Consider the following 18699-nt stretch of genomic DNA (forward strand, 5'->3'; position numbering starts at 1 on the left):
TGCAGCTTACCTGTGGAAGTCCCGGCCTCTACCTCCACAGCGGAGGGCCGGGATTTCCGCAGGAAATTCCGCAGAAATAATTGACATGCAATTACGTGTGGCTGCGGAACATCCGCAGCATGTTCCGCAGCTGCACGTATCCGCAGCATGGACACAGCACTCCCCATGTCCCATAGGATAACATGGGGAGTGTCTATACATGCTGAAACCTGCGGATTTATCTGAAAAATCCAGAAAATCCACGGATTTTCCGCAGATAAATCTGCAGGTTTAATCTCCCGTAGACAAAAGAATCTAAATTTTTACTCCATTTGTCACCTGCAAATGAAAAACTGATTTACATTCAGTGTCAAACTTTCCTAATGAGGAGAACTCAGAAATCACAGCCTTGTATGAAAGTGATAATGAATATTAGCACACATTGCACAGTGCAATGTCGCACCTATGTGCTATACTGCCAAGAGTCAGCACTAACGAAGAATGGAGGGCTGCCATGTTTTAGTGTTATATATGTGGAAATCTGTGTAACCCTTTCTGTGCTATAAACATTGATAAACAAGCAAATCTTTTAGAACTTAATGCGTTTGTCACTTGGAATGTATTTGAACGTCACATTTATTTACTAAAAGATTTCAAATGAATGCGGGACAAAATTATTGTTTTAATAATGAATCTAGTCCCATTGAATATACAAAGAGATGCAGTTTGGGCTCATAGCAAACCAGGCGTAATAGAGGCGACAAATTACAAGCCTGTACAACAATGACCCATAATATGGTATGTAAATGAAGCTTCGTTGTTAGCAATCTCATAAAGTACAAAATGAATATTGGAAGTCCATAGGGTAGCATAATCTATGCCAGTGATGGTTGGCCCTCTGTGTACCCAAATCCGTGGCCAGCATGTATCAGGCACTGGATGTATGATCTCAGCAAGATATGTTTGACTCTAAAGCGCTGCAATATTTCAGAGAAAAATACACTTTTAATAGCCACCAGGGACTGAGGTACACTGTAGGTTTGTCGGACCGGTGGGTCCCTGGTAAATTCTCTCCACTTGATGCCCTGGATTGACAGCCTTATGCTTAAAGGGAATCTCTCAGCAGGTTTTTGCCACCTCATCTGACAGCAGCATTATATAGGCAAAGAGATCCTGAATCTAACGATGTATCACTTAGATTACTGGGTGCAGCTATTCTGATATAATCAAAGATTTTAGTTTTTGCATGTAGCAGACTTAACAAGATGCCCCTCCCCCCACACCAGGTTTTCAGTCTACATTTCCATAGACAGAAACTGCTAATCACAGAAGGGGCAGACTTAAGGGTGCTTTACACTCTGCGACATTGCTAGCGTTTGCTAGCGATGTCGTGCGCAATAGCACCTGCCCCCGTCGTTCGCGTGACATTTGGTGATCGCTGCCGTAGCGAACATTATCGCAACGGCAGCGTCACACGCACATACCTTTTCAGCGACGTCGCTGTGAAGGCCGAACAATCCCTTCTTCAAGGGGGAGGTGCGTTCGGCATCATAGCGACGTCACTGCGGCGTCACTAAGCGGCCGCCCAATAGCAGAGGAGGGGCGGAGATGAGCGGCCGGAACATGCCGCCCACCTCCTTCCTTCCTCATTGCTGGTGGACGCAGGTAAGGAGATGTTCGTCGTTCCTGCAGCGTCACACATAGCAATGTGTGATGCCGCAGGAACGACGAACAACCAGCGGCATGCACCACCAACGATATTATGAAAAGGAGCGACGTGTCAACGATCAACGATTTTTGACGATTTTGCGATCGCTGAGCGTTGCTCCTAGCTGTCACACACTGCGATGCCGCTAACGGCATCAGATGTGCGTCACTAACAACGTGACCCCGATGATATATCGTTAGCAATGTCGCAGCCTGTAAAGCACCCTAAAGACTTCAGCTCATGGGCTCCTCAGTCAGACTAATCATGAAGCAAGGAACCTTAAACTAACATTGCAGGTGAACAAAAACACACAATAGAGTAGGGCTGTAATATTAATGTTAACCCTTGTAGTATGCTGTCTTCAGATTACATGGAAAAAAACCTGCTGACAGATTCCATTTAAGTGCACATATAGGGAAATACATGTCAATACAGGGCAGTGGGCAAGGAGAAACTGCCAGTGACCCACGTTTCTGACTAATCTACAGTGCCCTCGGATCCCAGTGGTTATTAAAAGTATGTTTTTCTGCAAACGTCATAGTGCTTCATAGTCAAACATACCTGCCAAAATTAATACAACACATGTTCTTTTTAAAGGGAATCTGTCAGCAGGTTTTTGCTACCTCATCTGAAAGCACATGATGTAGGCAAAGAGACCGAATCCATCAATGTATCACTTAGATTTCTGTGTGAATCTGTTGTGACACAATCTCATTTTTTTAGATTCGGCATGCAGCAGAGCTGAGAAAGCTAACCCTGCCCACACCAGGCTCTGTGTGTACAATGTTCATAGAAGGGGGAGTGTTAAGGGGGCTTTACACGCTGCAACATCGCTAGCGATTGCTAGCGATGTCGTGCGCAATTGCACCCGCCCCCGTCGTTCGTGCGACATTTGGTGCTCGCTGCCGTAGCGAACATTATCGCTACGGTAGCGTCACACGCACATACCTTGTCAGCGACATCGCTGTGACCGCCGAACAATCCCTCCCTCAAGGGGGAGGTGCGTTCGGCGTCATAGTGACGTCATTGCGGCGTCACTAAGCGGCCAGCCAATAAAATCGGAGGGGCGGAGATGAGCGGGACGTAACATGCCGCCCACCTCCTTCCTTCCGCATTGCCGGTAGACGCAGGTAAGGAGATGTTCGTCATTTTTGCGGTGTCACACATAGCGATGTGTGGTGCCGCAGGAACGACGAACAACATCGTACCTGTGGCAGCAGCGATATCAAGGAAAGGAGCAACGTGTCAACGATCACCGTTTATTGAACGATTTTGCAATCATTGATCGTCGCTCCTTAGTGTCACACGCTGCGATGTCGCTAACGGCGCCAGATGTGCGTCACTAACGACGTGACCCTGACGATATATCATTAGCGATGTCGCAGCGTGTAAAACAACCTTTAGGCTAGGGCTCAATTGCTGGTGTAGCTGATGTAGTTTGAGCAATGATAAGTCCTAGTGCTAAAATAATCATTGCAAGCAAACAACAGCACATACCTTGAAAAGGGACACATTTCTGAATTCAGTGTCTTAACCGCTACAGCATGCAGTCATAAGATTGAATAGCAAAATCCTGCTGACAGATTCCCTTAAAATACTTAGGCGGGCTTTGCACACTACGACATCGCAGGTGCGATGTCGGTGGGTTCAAATTGAAAGTGACGCACATCCGGCATCACATGCGACATCGCAGTGTGTAAAGCCTAGATGATACGATTAACGAGCGCAAAAGCGTCGTAATCGTATCATCGGTGCAGCGTCGGCGTAATCCATAATTACGCTGACGCGACGGTCCGATGTTGTACCTCGCTCCTGCGGCGGCACACATCGCTGTGTGTGAAGTCGCAGGAGTGAGGAACATCTCCTACCAGCGTCACCGCGGCTTCCGTAGGTTATGCGGAAGGAAGGAGGTGGGCGGGATGTTTACATTCTGCTCATCTCCGCCCCTCCGCTCCTATTGGCCGCCTGCCGTGTGACGTCGCAGTGACCCCGCTTGACCCGCCCCCTTAATAAGGAGGTGGGTCGCCGGCCAGAGCGACGATCGCAGGGCAGGTGAGTGCATGTGAAGCCGGCGTAGCGATAATTTTCGCTACGCCAGCTTACACAAGATATTGTACCTGTGACGGGGGCGGGGACTATCGCGTGCGACATCGCAGCATCGGCTTGCGATGTCGCAACGTGCAAAGCCCGCCTTAGATTCTCAATGAAAATCCTATTCTCAATCATCTTTGCTGTGAAATCTGACTTTCCTTTCAAAAACCTTTCTGTCATCAACACATTACTATTTATATTGCCAGAGGTATATGGGCAGGACATTTTTTTCATAGGTCATATATTTAGTGGACAAATATGTGCAAACACTGCCTAAGTATAGAAAAAAAGCACTTCTTTAGTGCAGAATTTGTGGAAAATCATTACATAAAAGTTAATACAAAATAACCATTCAAACCAAGAACAACATCTTGTAGGTAACACAGCCATAATAAAAATCATACCTTTAACCCCTTCAGCCATGATTGGGAAGGGGATCCTGACCTTTCACATATTGGTACATCATGATGATCATTTGGGGCTCCTGTTCCTATGCGATAACCATCAGGAGCTTGGCTTACATGAGAGCCAAGCCCCGGCTGTCATAGCCAGGAGAGGTGCATGCACTGCCCTGGGCTGTTTAACCCCATGAATGCAGTGATCAATATCAATTGCAACACTTAAAAGGCTCCCATCTGATTGGAACCCCCAAGGCTAGGGGGCTGCAAAAAGAAGCAAAATGATGACTAAAGCAGGACAATGATCCCACAATGATCCCACAATGATCCCAGCTCTGCTACATTTCAGATTGCAGTGCACAGTCAAATCAGAAAACGCAACCAATCATTGCGGCATCAGGGAAACACGGAGCCACAGTTGTGAGAGCAGTCACATCAGTGAATTCACCTGAAGTCACAGCTGGTGGTTCCCATGGTACCCCAGCTGTGACCTCAGGTGAACTCACCTCAGGTGAACTCAATGCCGAATTACCCGCTTAGGCTATGTGTAAACGTTGAGTATTTGGTTGCAGAAATTTCTACACTAAATCTGCATCTCTGCATCTCTGCAATCTGCATTAAACTTGCATTGCGTTTTTGGTGCATTTTTCTGTCAGGAGATGCAGATTTGGTGCACAAATTTCTGCAACAAATTTCTGCAACAAATCTGCATTTCCTGGAAGAAAAACATTTCAAATACTCAACGTGTGCATATAGCCTAAGCCAGTACTCCAGCATTAAATTTACCTGAGGCGAGTTCACCTGAGGTCATAGCTAAGGTACCATGGAAACCAACAGCAGTGATCTCAGGTGAACATACTGACATCACCATTCTCACAGCTGCAGCTTGGTTAGTGTGTCCCTGATGCTTCAGTGATCGGTCACGTTTTCTAATGTGACTTCTCACTGCGACCTCAGATCTAGCAGAGCCGCCATCATCATGGTGTATCATAGTGTGGATAACATCGAACCTGCAGGGGTCTTTTAGGGGTTAATAAATTGGAGACAGAGGGTGTTTTTGGTTTGTTTGTCAATAAAGGACTATTCTCTGTGTTTTATGTTTTTTTAGTTTTTACTTACACGATTAATAATGGGGGTCTCCTAGACTCCTGTCAATTACCAATCCAGGGCTTGGTGGAAACTGTGAGTTTTTGACAAATCACAGCTGTCATTAACTCCTTATATTAACCCGAATGCCACCTCTCCAGGGGCAATTGGATTGAGCCGGGTAAGCTCCAGGATTGGCGCATCTAATGATTGCGCTATTTCTGGGGGCAGCTGTGGGATTCTATTTTTAGGCTGGAGAGGACCCAATAATCATGGGCCACACCAGCCTGAGAATACCAACCTCCAGCTGTTTGTTTTATCTTGGCTGGGTATCAAAATTGGGGTGGACCGCACGTCGGGTTTTATAACTATTTATTTGAATAATTTAAAAAAAGATGCATAGACAGCCAAGATAACGCACACAGCTGGGCACTCTCCAACTGTCTGCTTTATCTGAAATGGGTATCAATATACGGGGGGACCCAATGCCATTTTTTCCAATTATTTATTTATTTTCACACTCCACTTCGGGGACTGAGACAGCTAGTGTGAGGTCAACCAATCACAGACACTGACATGCTGGTAATCTGACTGCAACCAATCACAGACGCTGTCACAGAGGGTGGGTGGTGGAAGCAGTCTGTGACCCCCAACCACCCCAGCCTGTGGATGACAGATCACTGCTGAGATTTAAAACAAAGAGGTAGGTCATAGACCTACATTCATAGACCAGAAGACAGGCAGAGGGGCTGGGGAATCACAGAGAGGGAGGAGGAAACCCAGTGTACAGTCCAGCCCCTGTGCACCAAAATCCTATTAGCAGAAAACTTCAAATGGTGATTAAAGATGAAACACAAAGTAGATTTCTTCATTAATTAATATTACAGCGTCATTACAGCCATATCTATACTTTATATTAGAAAATCATGCTGACAGGTTCTCTTTAAACACAAGATATTCTTGATATAGTAACCCCATTAATTCTTTATCCTGCCAGACCATGCATCACTCCAGTATGAGGAACTGAAAGTGCATAATAAAATCCTTTCATGATACCTAACTTGAGTCATCAGCTGTTCATACAGTAGCTCCTCTGTGGAGCGCTGACGAGTACTACTCTTGCTTTGACAGAATAGCTCTTTCTCCTATAACAGACATTGACGCTTACTATTATATCAATACCGTAGACATCATACCAGGATCTTTACCCTATTCACCTATTCAGATCAAACTCTTTGTAGTAACATGCACAGACATTTAGGCAACAAATAATTGTATACACAAATATTCATATAAATAGTGACAGAGTAAATATTTTTATATATATATATATATATATATATATATATGTATATATATATATATATATTTCCTTAGGGCTCTTGTATTTGATTGCTTTAGATTTCAGAGCAGCAAGGCAATTGAACACATGCTGTGAACTAGTTCTTGTTTCCTGTGGTTATGAACAGCAGTTTTGGGTTTTGCTAGATGAGCTTCTGCTGTATGTGAATCTTTCAGACACATGGATATGCTCACACAGGAACAGAAAGCCATCCCAATCTACATTGCCTGGGGCTTTGAAGTCTCTTTTGCTTTTGGCATGTTTTAAGTAGATGTGAATAGTAAGCGGAGAGCTTTAACGCTGAGAAAACATCTCCTGAGCTCCATTCAAGCCCAGACGTCTCTGTAGTACAGATCTGTTTGGGCTTTAAACTCTTGCAGTATGGTATGTTTTATTGAAATAAGGCCATTTAAAGAACGACATAGTGCTATAGAAAGTAAAAGGAATACCAGAGGATAATATACATCTTTCTGACAGCTGTTGACAGAACATTCAGTCTTTACAAAGTTAATAAAAGAGCTTATGAAGAAAATTCCCTGAACAGTCTCTTCTGTCAAGTTGTTCTTTCCATAGCCATTAGTTATACCTCTTTTAGAAGAGCTGGCTAACAACCAATATAGGTGTCATTACAGCTCTTGGAGACTAAATTCCTTAGTTATATAGAGATTGGTGATGAGAGAGCACTATCATGCTCGGATGCTCGGTACTCATAACTAGTGATGAGTGAGCACTACCATTCTCGGATGCTCGGTACTCATAACTAGTGATGAGTGAGCACTACCATTCTCGGATGCTCGGTACTCGTAACTAGTGATGAGTGAGATCTACTATGCTCGGGTGCTGGGTACTCGTAGCTAGTGATGAGTGAGCACTACCATGCTCGGATGCTCGGTACTCATAACTAGTGATGAGTGAGCACTACCATTCTCGGATGCTCGGTACTCGTAACTAGTGATGAGCGAGCACTACCATGCTCGGATGCTCGGTACTCGTAACTAGTGATGAGTGAGATCTACTATGCTCAGGTGCTGGGTACTCGTAACTAGTGATGAATGGGCATAACCAGCAGTTGGGACGCTTGCACGAGCTCTACTTGGGTACCAAATATAATGGAAGTCAATGGAAATGCAAGCATTTTTCCAGAATGTTACCAAAAAACTTGAGTTTCCCATTGACTTCCATTATATTCGGTACATGAGTAGAGCCCATCCGAGCGTCCAACTGCTGGTTATGCCCATTCATCACTAGTTACGACTACCAAGCACTCAAGCATGGTAGTGCCCACTCATCACTAATTACGACTATCGAGCACTCAAGCATGGTAGTGCTCACTCATCACTAGTTACGACTATCGAGCACTCAAGCATGGTAGTGCCCACTCATCACTAGTTACGACTACCGAGCACTCAAGCATGGTAATGCCCACTCATCACTAGTTACGACTACCGAGCACTCAAGCATGGTAGAGCTCGCTCATCACTAGTTGCGAGTCCTGAGCACCTGAACATGGGAGTGCTCACTCAACTCTAGTAGACGTTCATTTTCTTACTACTCACCGAACTATTCAGACCTCTGGCAAAGCTGGGTGATACAAACTATGTCTCAAATTTTACAAGAAATGTCATAAGAAAAATATGACTTAATATGTATAAAATATCATTCTACAGCCCGGAGGCAGCTTTACCTACAACACCTGGCAACATCTGTCATTACTCAACAAAAACAAATCTATTGACTAATATTGGAAGCCTTCTGAAAAAGGTATCATGTTATAATTGCCAGCATTATTGAAGCAGTTTATATTTTTAATTTTATAAATTATGGGTTTTTTATATAGCCCAATTTAAGAATTAAACATTTCCAAGGTTTATCGTGTAAAAGAGCTTAGCCTCCCAGAATGTTTGTTATCAGAAAAAGTTGGAAATGCCAATGTCATGGTTTTAAATCTTGGTATTCCCAAGGCTACAGATTTCTGTGACAATCGGATATGTTCACACACAGCAAATTTTTGGCAGAAATTTCATTAATTGTCTTATTAACTTGAAAGTGTGTTTGGAGAAGGGCAGCATCAGATGTATAGGACAGATTTTCAGTCACAGAGAAGGTCCCTATTCTGCCATCAGTTTCAGATTTCCCATTTCACTGAAGTGTAAATGGCTTCTGCCAGTAACAGATCACATGCACCAAGCTTGCGGCATCACAAGATGCCAAATATAAGCATTTTATGAGAAGCTGTCAAACACGAATAATAAATCTGTCATTCGAGGAAATGTTGATATTTTTGTATCATCTCACGATCAGGGTGGAGAATCATTGTGCTTCGAACTCGACTGTAATTTACACAACCTCAGCTGAAATTCACAACCGATATGTTAAAACGTTTATCATCACATAAAAAAAGTTTGTTTTTATCTCTTCTGGCTAACAACTAGTACAAAGATATATTTTACCTGTATCATCACATAGCGAAATAAGTGTCTTGACTATGCATCAAAATGTGTCAAAAATGGTATATATAGCACTTTCTCAGTTCAATTTGTAATCAGATCTAAAAATTCTGGACATGTCTTGTACGAGATGGAAAAATGTATATGTGCAAAACTACCGCCAACTTGGTAAAAGGTATGAGGTATAGTATATATATATTGTATATCTATTTATCTGCCTATCCATATATAGCCTTCTTTATGCCAAGCTATTCTGATGATGTGTAACTTGGCACAAGGCTCAGCTATATGTGCAGGATACATATCATAATGATGAAAGATTGGAAAGTTCTGCCATGCCAGATCGCCCCCTTCCTGCAGGTTCCTAGAAGTAAAACGTGTACTTACTATGAGAGGCGCAGCACCCAGTTTCCTTCCTCAGACCTTAGGCTAGGGTGAACTTAAGATCCATACTGGGTGACACTGAGCCCAGGGGTGTTTGCCAGTCAGCAGCGTGACAGCTGGCATCTCAGCAGCTTGTGGATCTCACAGATATTCCGAGCCCTTCAATAGAGGGTTTTCTGATAAAGGGTACGCACACCAGACACTTTACAATCCTCCTCCTAAGTGATCCTTTATAACATCCCCCTATGTATGAAGTTAGGAGCTGAGTGAGAAGTTGATGGTGAGGGGCTTCTGAATGGAGGCTGGAGTGCATCATCTCAGGAGGAGCTTTGAAAGGATCCCCCACCCCTCTCACCACCCTCTGTGTCCCCTCATGTCTCCCTCTCCTGCCTGAAGCCATCAGCTACTTATTCTCCACACCCATCCTGCTTTTCCCCCTCCTTCCCACACCCATCCAGCTTTTCCTCCCTCCTCCATAGAAGTAGCAGCAGCAGCAGCAGCAGCACCTCCTTCCCTCTCCCCTTCCTTCTCCAGGGATCCTTATGAACAACGACCTCTCTGTTAGCTTTGTCTCAGAGCAGCACCAAGTGTTCACTCCTTGACTATTCGGCACTTTTTCTTTAATAAAAGTCATTTCATTCTGTCACTCGGTTTTTCACTTGCGTGCTTTTCTTGCAAATGATTATTTACTGCTGTCCCCACAGTCTTGTTAAAATAAGTTCTGCCTGCAGTAAATCGCCTCCATGCTTCCTTGCGATTGCACATCTGCCTTGTGATGGCCCAATGAACCACTTACAAGTTGTTGCACCCTTTGCTTTATTGCTGATGGACAGCACACAATAAATGTACATTAGCCATCCTTCCGGTATATTTTCCTGTCTCGTTATTAGTATTAATAACTAAGTCTTGTGTCTCTGAAGAGTTCCAATCAAGGAAATAATTGTGAAATGGGACCTTTGAGTAAATAAATTACCCCTCAACTCAACTTGCGCGTTCGTTTTATTTCCTCCCCCTCTTCAAAAATGCATAACTTTTTTTTTTCATGAAAAAAAATCGTTTGTAGGGTTTGTTTTACGCATGATAAGTTGTAGTTTTGATAGATGTAGAAACTTGGCCCTCAAGATAAATGAGAATAGTGCTCTTTTATTTTGAAGAACTTGTAGGACCAGCACAAGCACAGACGTGTTGGTCAAAGACCTACATCAGTGTGAGTATAGGGGGTCTTCAGAAGATTTGGCAATAACGAATAACGTCTGGAACACCATTCTAAGTCTGAACTGGGTGCAAAAAACCTAAAAAAACATCACTATGGGGAGATAAGGTATGCACACCAGTGACTATGTAAGGGGAATACATGGAATAGCAGAAACTGCTGTGTGAATACTGACTTGAAAAATCCAATAGCTATATGAAGAGTGAAAATGTGAAAAATGGAATCTGCATTACTGCCATGAACATATGAATCAAGAGAAATTTAGCTACTGAATTGATCAATGCAGAAGAGCCCCAACACTACGCCAAAGTATTTCTCTACGTTGGGGTCCCTAGCTTGTGTGTGTCCTCTCATGCAGTTAAAAAACTTACCGTGTATGGGAAGCTGAGACCCAGGCTATTTATGCGTATTATATGGATTGGCAATAGGTGTGGTGGGGAGGGTTCACAAACGAAAAACCACTAACAATAACGAATAACGTCTGGAACACCATTCTAAGTCTGAACTGGGTGCAAAAAACCTAAAAAAACATCACTATGGGGAGATAAGGTATGCACACCAGTGACTATGTAAGGGGAATACATGAAATAGCAGAAACTGCTGTGTGAATACTGACTTGAAAAATCCAATAGCTATATGAAGAGTGAAAATGTGAAAAATGGAATCTGCATTACTGCCATGAACATTCAGAAGATTTGGCAACTGGCGTTGTCAGGTATGACACAGTTTCCACCGCTGTCTATGTGGCAATGCCACAATGCCACAATGCCACATAGACAGCGGTGGGCACTGCGTCATGCCTGACTGCGCCAGTTGCCAGGTTTCTACATCTACTTGAGATGGTTTTGGATCCCACTTGAGCCCCCCAGAAGTGCTGTGTGTATCAACTCACGAGTTGTAGTTTTGATGACGCCATTTCTTTTATTATTACCATGTCAGGTAAAAACGTTTTTAAAAATCAGAATTAGACTATTGTTTTTTACGAATTTAGCTTTTATGTCATCCATAGTGCAGTAAAAATGACCTGGAGATATGATTCTCCAGGTCAGAAGAATTACAGCGATGCCAGACTTGTGTAGTCTTTACTTATATTTGGGGCCATATTCACACGGAGCTTAAACATTGTGTTTTTTTCCACTGGATTTCTTTGTACAGAAAATCCTTTGTGTTTAACAGTTCAAGCAAATTGGGTGTGATTTAATTAAAACTCATGCACACTGTGCAGTTACATAACAGTTAGGTTTTTTTTCCTTATAGGCTTATATTGGGAGCAGAATCCAAGTATTTCTGCACTAAAAAAACACACAAAAAAGACAACTTTCAATTTGCAACAAAATCGTATAACAAAAGGGGGTAATATATGAAAAAACTACAGCGCATAATGCTATTGATTGAGTATTTTGGGGCGGACACCTGCAGAAAAAACACAACAGAAAAAACAAAGTAGAGTTGCTGTTCATATGTTTATTCTTTTGTTTTTTTTTTAATAACTTCACGTTTCCTAAGACATGAAGCGGTGACCTGTTACACGTCGTGGCTCTCTTGTTGCAAGGAATGAGGTGGTCCCCCATTCCTTGTCAGCCACGAGCCCTACTGCTCAGCAGCACCAAAGGTCTGGGAGACTGCGCAGTCCGCAGGAGTTGCCTTCTCAGAGACACAGCAGAAGGGTGACACCTAGTGGTTCTCCCCTTGCAGGGAATGGAGCGGTCTCCCATCCCTTGCCTGCCATGAGCTCTCCTGCTCAGCATCACAGAGGCTCTGGGAGGTTGCGCAGTGTGCAAAGAATAGATGCTCAGGGAAGCAGCAAGACTTCCCATGTCTCTGCACATTGTGAAACCGGGGATCCCGCCTTTATGACCCAGAGGCAGGAAGATGAGCATGTGCTCCACGTGACGTCTTCTGATTCGCTCACTGATATCACACGGCCCCATGACGAGGCTGGTGATGTGCTGAATCCTGACTGGCTGGGCCAGGACGTCAAGAACCCTGATTGAGTCACGCCCGTCTCGCGCCCGCCCTTGGGTGGAGCTACACCTCCTTAAAAGCTCCCCCTGCCATCATGGCGGTGCGTGACCGTCCTTCTATGTTTGGATGTCTGGCAGCGTGCTGCCACGCCACTGTACAGATGTCATTGTTTTTCGTGGGCTTTGCCCTTGCTGCTCAGGCAGCACCTGGTTTGCAGGCCGTGTTCCTGCCTTGCTGCTCCGGCAGTATCTCCTTCAACAGGCCGTGTTCCTGTCCCAGGTGAGCTCCTCGAGTCTCCACCGGACTCACCTGGTTATTGAAAGCACACATGCGTGGGCACCTCTGTGCTACCCTCGTGCCATATCCTGTGACTCCCGCTGGCACACGTGCGTAGGCACCTCTGTGCGTCCCCGTGCAACAGGTACACGGTACGAGAAGCCCCGAGCCATACAACCCTCACGGGTTAGGGCGGACCGGTGTACATAGATCGTCTGTGACGTTCCAGACGATCACTAGTAGCAACCCGCTCACTCTTTCCTGACCATAGCAGCGGTCCCTTACACCGCACAGTGGACTTTGACCGGCGGAAGCTGTCGATTTCCCATCTTGGCACGCTTCCCCGGGTCCCCCTCGTAACAGTGACCATTCCATTATATGGGCAGTTTCCGCTTGGAGGCCACTTGCTAGTTGATTAAAACAAATAGAGAAATAAAAATTGGTGGCCAAAAGATGTCAGAAAAGATGACCCAAAAGATGCAAAAAAAAAAGTAACTTCAGGACAGATTGACAACTGTGTGTCTTGAAGCATTTTCCATCTGAAAAACTCATCAGATATGCAGATGGCTAAAAACATGGTGTGCCCATATCCTGGAAGTGCCCATACCCTTCATATAGTAGTTAAAACTCCCATAATTATTAGACTAAAGTTGGCCAAACTCGCCAATATCGACAGGTTCTGCTAACTGTCTAATGTATATGCAGGCCTCTGATAGTGATTGTTCAGGGAGACAAGGATCCAGCGTTTCCGATTTCGGATTGTAGATCCTTTTGTTTTCTAAGTGATAAGCTGCTAGAGATGTCTTATAGTGACTCTCATAGAGAACACATAAGCACTTGGCAGAATGAGCACTTCTGTGTATGGGAGAGTCGGGAGAGAAAGCTGCCGGCAGATTGATCAGAAAGCTTACCCCCCATATTATAATACCCAGCACAGATAAAGCCCACAGCTACAGGCTGCAGCCCCAGCTATGTGCTTTATCTTGGCTGGGTATCAAAATAAGAGGGACCCCAGGCTGTTTTTTTAATGATTTAAATAAATAATTAAAAAAAAAACAGCGTGCGGTCCCTGCAATATTGATAGCCCACCAAGATAAAGCCCATAGCTGGGGGATGGTATTCTCAGGCTGGAGAGACCCAGCCTAAAAATATCAGCCTGCAGCCGCCCAGGATTGTCGCATCCATTAGATGCGACAATCTCAGCACTTTACCCGGCTCTTCCCGAATTGCCCTGGTGTGGTGGCAATTGGGGTAATAAAATCTTTATTTTTATACAGCGCTAACATATTCCGCAGCTCTTACATACACCAGGAACACTGTCCCAATTGGGGCTCACAATTTAAATTCCCTATCTGTATGTTTTTTGGAGTGTGGGAGGAAACCGGAGAACCCGGAGGAAACCCACACAAACACGGGGAGAACATACAAACTCCTTGCAGATGGTGTCCTTAGTGGGACTAGAACCCAGGGCCCTAGCGCTGCAAGACTGCAGTGCTAATCACTGAGCCACCATGCCCGCCCATAAGGGGTTAATTGCAGATCATAGCTGCAACTAAGCCCTAGATTGGTAATGGCAGGCGTCTATGAGACACCCCCATCACTAACCTGTAATAAGTGACAAGAAATAAACACAAACATCAAAAAAATCCTTTATTTGAAATAAAATACAAAAAGCCCCCTCTTTCACCACTTTATTAACCCCATAATCACACCTGCAGGTCCGACGTAACCCACATGAGGTACCACGGCAATTCAGCTCTGCTACATCAGAAGATCACAGCGCGCAGCTGTTGTGCCCCACGGGGCAGGTGATGAACCTACTTGCTGCCAGGCCATTGTGAGTCAGGTCAGGCGATGTCACGGGTGGCCTTGCCCGGTTCTGTTGCCCCAAGGCGTACAGTAAATGGAAGGGAAAGCAGGGTGATTGGGAAAGTTTGTCGTGACGCCACATGTGGTATGCGGCCAGGGAGTAGCCGCCACTGCAGAATTCCTCATCGGGGTGGGTGTTATGGCAGCCGGGATGGTGTTGCTCCCCACAGGCGGAGCGGGCCCTGGGTGGATGAGCAGGGTTGGCAGTCCCTTGGAAGCGCCGGAGCGCGGGTCAATGGTGTCGCTAAACAGAGTCTGACTCAGCAACTGCGGTTCCAGGTTCTTTTACTCACTGATTTAAAGCTGCGCTCAGGTGCTGGTCTCTGCTGTCGTGGGCTCCGGTCAATCCCAAGCAAGTAAGGGGCCACCACCAGTGTTTTAAGAGAGAGAGAGATTGTCCTTTTTCTAGGATGTCCCCCTCAGCACTTAGGAATCCGGACTGAGATCTCGCTCCAAGCCCTGGGCCTAGTGAAGTCCAACAGCTCCAGAAGTGTCTTGTCAGAACTATGATCCCGACTTGTCTGTCTGTATGAGTGTGTTATGCCTACCTCTACCCCCAATGGTGCCCACCCCCTGGCGGTTGCCCTAGAAACTGGAAAGATCCATGACTCTATATGGCCACCCCCCGTCTGCCCCAAGACAGCTCTCCAGTGGGAAGCACCTAACTGTATGTGAAGTGAAATATGGTGACACAGATGGTTAACCCCCCCTTACCTGAAATGGGTACCACACCTTAACTTAGGTGCAGTACCCTGTGGTGACCAAAGCCTCAGGGGCACCACACAGCCATAGAACAGATACCTGTCACGTCCCCACCGAAGTCTGCTCCTGCGACTTCTGCTCCGATCGCCAGACGACGCCATGTTCACACCATGGATAGTGCTGGTGATGGGAGAGGAGTCGGTGCCCGTGGCTCTGCGGAGCACAGGCTCCGCTCATCCACTAGGCTGAGTTTGCCTGGAACCTGCAGTACCACTGGCTGACTGTAGGTGGCGTGTGTCTTCCAGCTGAAGTTGCCAACATTCACCTGCAGCCAATGGGAAGACACCACACCCTTCTTATTCCCCCTCCTGTCACATGACCACTGCCAGAGATAGTTCTGTACTCCTGGCTTATGTGCTGTTTGTATTTTGATTCCTGTGCGCTGACCTTTGCTTGTTGTTTGACTACCCTCCTGCCTGACGTTTTTGTCCCTTGCTGCCAGTTCCGGATTTCACCTCTGCTTTGTCTCTTCACTACACTCTTGCCTGCCGATTCTGTTCCTGTTTAGCAACTCTTGGTTTTTGACCCTGCCTGATGACCACGGACTACAGCCTACCACAGGTAATGATCTCTGGGGTTCTGTGTAATTCCAAATTCCTGTATAGGGGTTAAAGGGTTGCAGAGTTCTTGGGGTCCTGCTTTATGAGCGGCTTTTCTCTAGAGTCCCCTTACAGCCAGTCTGAGTCTGTGGCTCCAATCAGGCATTACATTATCTCTGGCCCACTAACGCACAAAAAAAAATGGATCCTCTCCAAACTGTGATGGACCAGGTGCTGACCCTGTCTGGCTTGGTTCGAGGACTTGCACAGCAAGTACAAGAGCTCCAATCTGCCCCGGTTCAAGCTCCTGCAGCACCTCCCTCATCATGTCCAGAGTCCCGTTGACGTCAAGGGAGCAGATCACGTTGGGGAGACCATCATGGAGTGCCTGGATCTTAGAGACAATCGCTTCCAGAGCAGCAACCGCACCTGAGTAAACCCCAGGATACTCACTCAGGCGCACAGGTACTTCCTGCAGACCTGTCTCATTGTCTCACCAGGGAAAAGCTGTGTGGCTGCAGGCCTTTATTGATTGTGGCTTTGCAGCTAATTTCATAAACTCTGATGTAGCAAAAGAGCTGGGTTTGCCTTTGCTGAGACTGAACTCTCCCATTAAAATCTCTGCTATTGATAATACCCCTCTCACTCAGGGTGTGGTTAACCTTGTAACTCGAGAAATCTCCATGCTTGTTGGGGCTCTGCATGTAGAATCAGTGTCATTTTTTGTTCTTGAGAACCTGACAGCAGCAGTGCTATTGGGCATGCCATAGCTGCACAAACCGATCATAGACTGGCACCAGGGTGAGATTGTGCGATGGAGCCCTGAGTGTCAGGAGACGTGTATGGCTTTATCTATTAACTTGACTAGAGCTGAACCTGTCCTCATACTTCATGCATTCAGGGATTTTGCTGACGTGTTTTCTGTTTCTGACTCTGAAAAATTACCTCCACACAGAGATTATGACTGCCCCATAGATTTGGTCCCCAATTCCTGACTCCCCAAGGATAGGATTTATAATCTTTCTAGTCCAGAACATCAGGCCATGAAAGATTATATAGCAGACAGTCTACAGAGAGGGTTTAGCAGACCATCCAGGTCACCAGTCGGCGCTGGATTATTTTTTGTGGAGAAAAAAGATGGTGGCCTCAGACCTTGTATTGACTACCATGAACTTAATGCTATTACTCTAAAGAATCAGTATCCTCTGCCACTAATCCCCGATCTCTTTAACCAGCTCACAGGAGCCCGGTACTTCACGAAGCTGGATCTCATGGGTGCATATAACCTAATCCGCATCAGAGAAAGAGATGAGTGGAAAACGGCATTTAACACTCCAGAGGGACACTATGAGTACTTGGTAATGCCTTTTGGGTTAAGAAATGCGCCGGCTGTCTTTCAGAACTTTGTTAATGACATTTTCAGAGATATCTGTGGTCAATATGTGGTGGTCTATCTGGATGACATCCTGATTTATTCTCCTGATGCTAAGTCATATGTCAAACATGTCCGCACTGTACTCCAGAGACTCAGGGAGAACTCCCTATTTGCTAAGTATGAAAAATGTGTTTTTTTTGTTGATGAGGTTAATTTCCTGGGTTATATATTGTCTGCAGAAGGCTTACGCATGGATCCCTCTAAGCTACAGCCGATTAAGGAGTGGGTGCAACCCAAGTCTCTGAAAGCCTTGCAGCATTTATTTGGGTTTGCTAATTATTATCACAAATTTATTAAGGATTTTTCCAAGATTGCCAAACCCCTCACTGATTTGACTAAAAAGGGGGCTGATGTGGTAAATTGGAAGCCAGAGGCGATCCATGCCTTCTCTACATTAAAAGAATGTTTTTCCTCAGACCCGATTCTGGTTCAGCCTGACCTTATGCGTCCGTTTATTGTAGAAGTCGATGCATCCGAAGTTGGAGTGGGGGCGGTGCTATCACAAGGTACTCCATCTCTCACTCAACTCCGTCCTTGTGCCTTCTTTTCCCGTAAATTTTCTCCCACCAAGACAAACTATGATATTGGTAATCGTGAGCTGTTGGCCATTAAATGGGCCCTCGAGGAATGGCGCCACTTCCTCGAGGGTGCCAAACATAAGGTCACAGACCATAAGAACCTCACTTATCTGGAATCTGCTAAGAGACTCAATCATAGGCAAGCTAGGTGGGCATTGTTCTTCTCCAGATTTGATTTCGTGGTGACGTTTCGGCCCGGTACCAAGAACACAAGAGCTGATGCACTTTCCCGTAGCTTCTGTCCCTCTCAGTTAGAAAACATCGAACCAGTCTCTATTTTAGGTAAGGGCATTGTTGTATCATCGGTACCCATAGATTTGATAGAACAAATCCGTGATGCCCAAGACCAGGCTCCTAAAACCACTCCTGACCGTAAACTGTTTGTCGCTCCCCCACTTCATCTATGGGTACTTCAGGAGTCCCATAATTCTGTCCTTGCAGGTCACCCTGGTATAGGCCATACCCTCCAACTTGTAACTAGGAGCTTTTGGTGGCCAACCTTAGCAAATTACTGTAAGGAATATGTAATGGCCTGTGAAACTTGTGCTCGAGCCAAGACACCCCGTACCCGTCCCGCTGGATTTCTCCAGTCCCTACCTATTCCAAAAAGTCCTTGGACCCACCTCT

At 45.4% G+C, this 18699-nt stretch overlaps 1 protein-coding gene across 2 annotated transcripts in view; it reads right to left on the minus strand.

Annotated features, from left to right (window-relative positions):
- Nucleotides 1–9781, minus strand: part of CHST3 (carbohydrate sulfotransferase 3) — a 206093-nt gene extending 196312 nt beyond the window's left edge. For both annotated transcript variants that reach the window (XM_075348963.1, XM_075348965.1), the window contains exon 1: nt 9439–9781. The gene's annotated coding sequence lies outside the window, so the exon portion shown is untranslated. The remainder of the gene's footprint in view (nt 1–9438) is intronic.
- Nucleotides 9782–18699: the final 8918 nt, after the last annotated feature.

This window comes from Anomaloglossus baeobatrachus, chromosome 5, assembly GCF_048569485.1.
Source record: "Anomaloglossus baeobatrachus isolate aAnoBae1 chromosome 5, aAnoBae1.hap1, whole genome shotgun sequence".
Lineage (NCBI taxonomy): Eukaryota > Metazoa > Chordata > Amphibia > Anura > Aromobatidae > Anomaloglossus > Anomaloglossus baeobatrachus.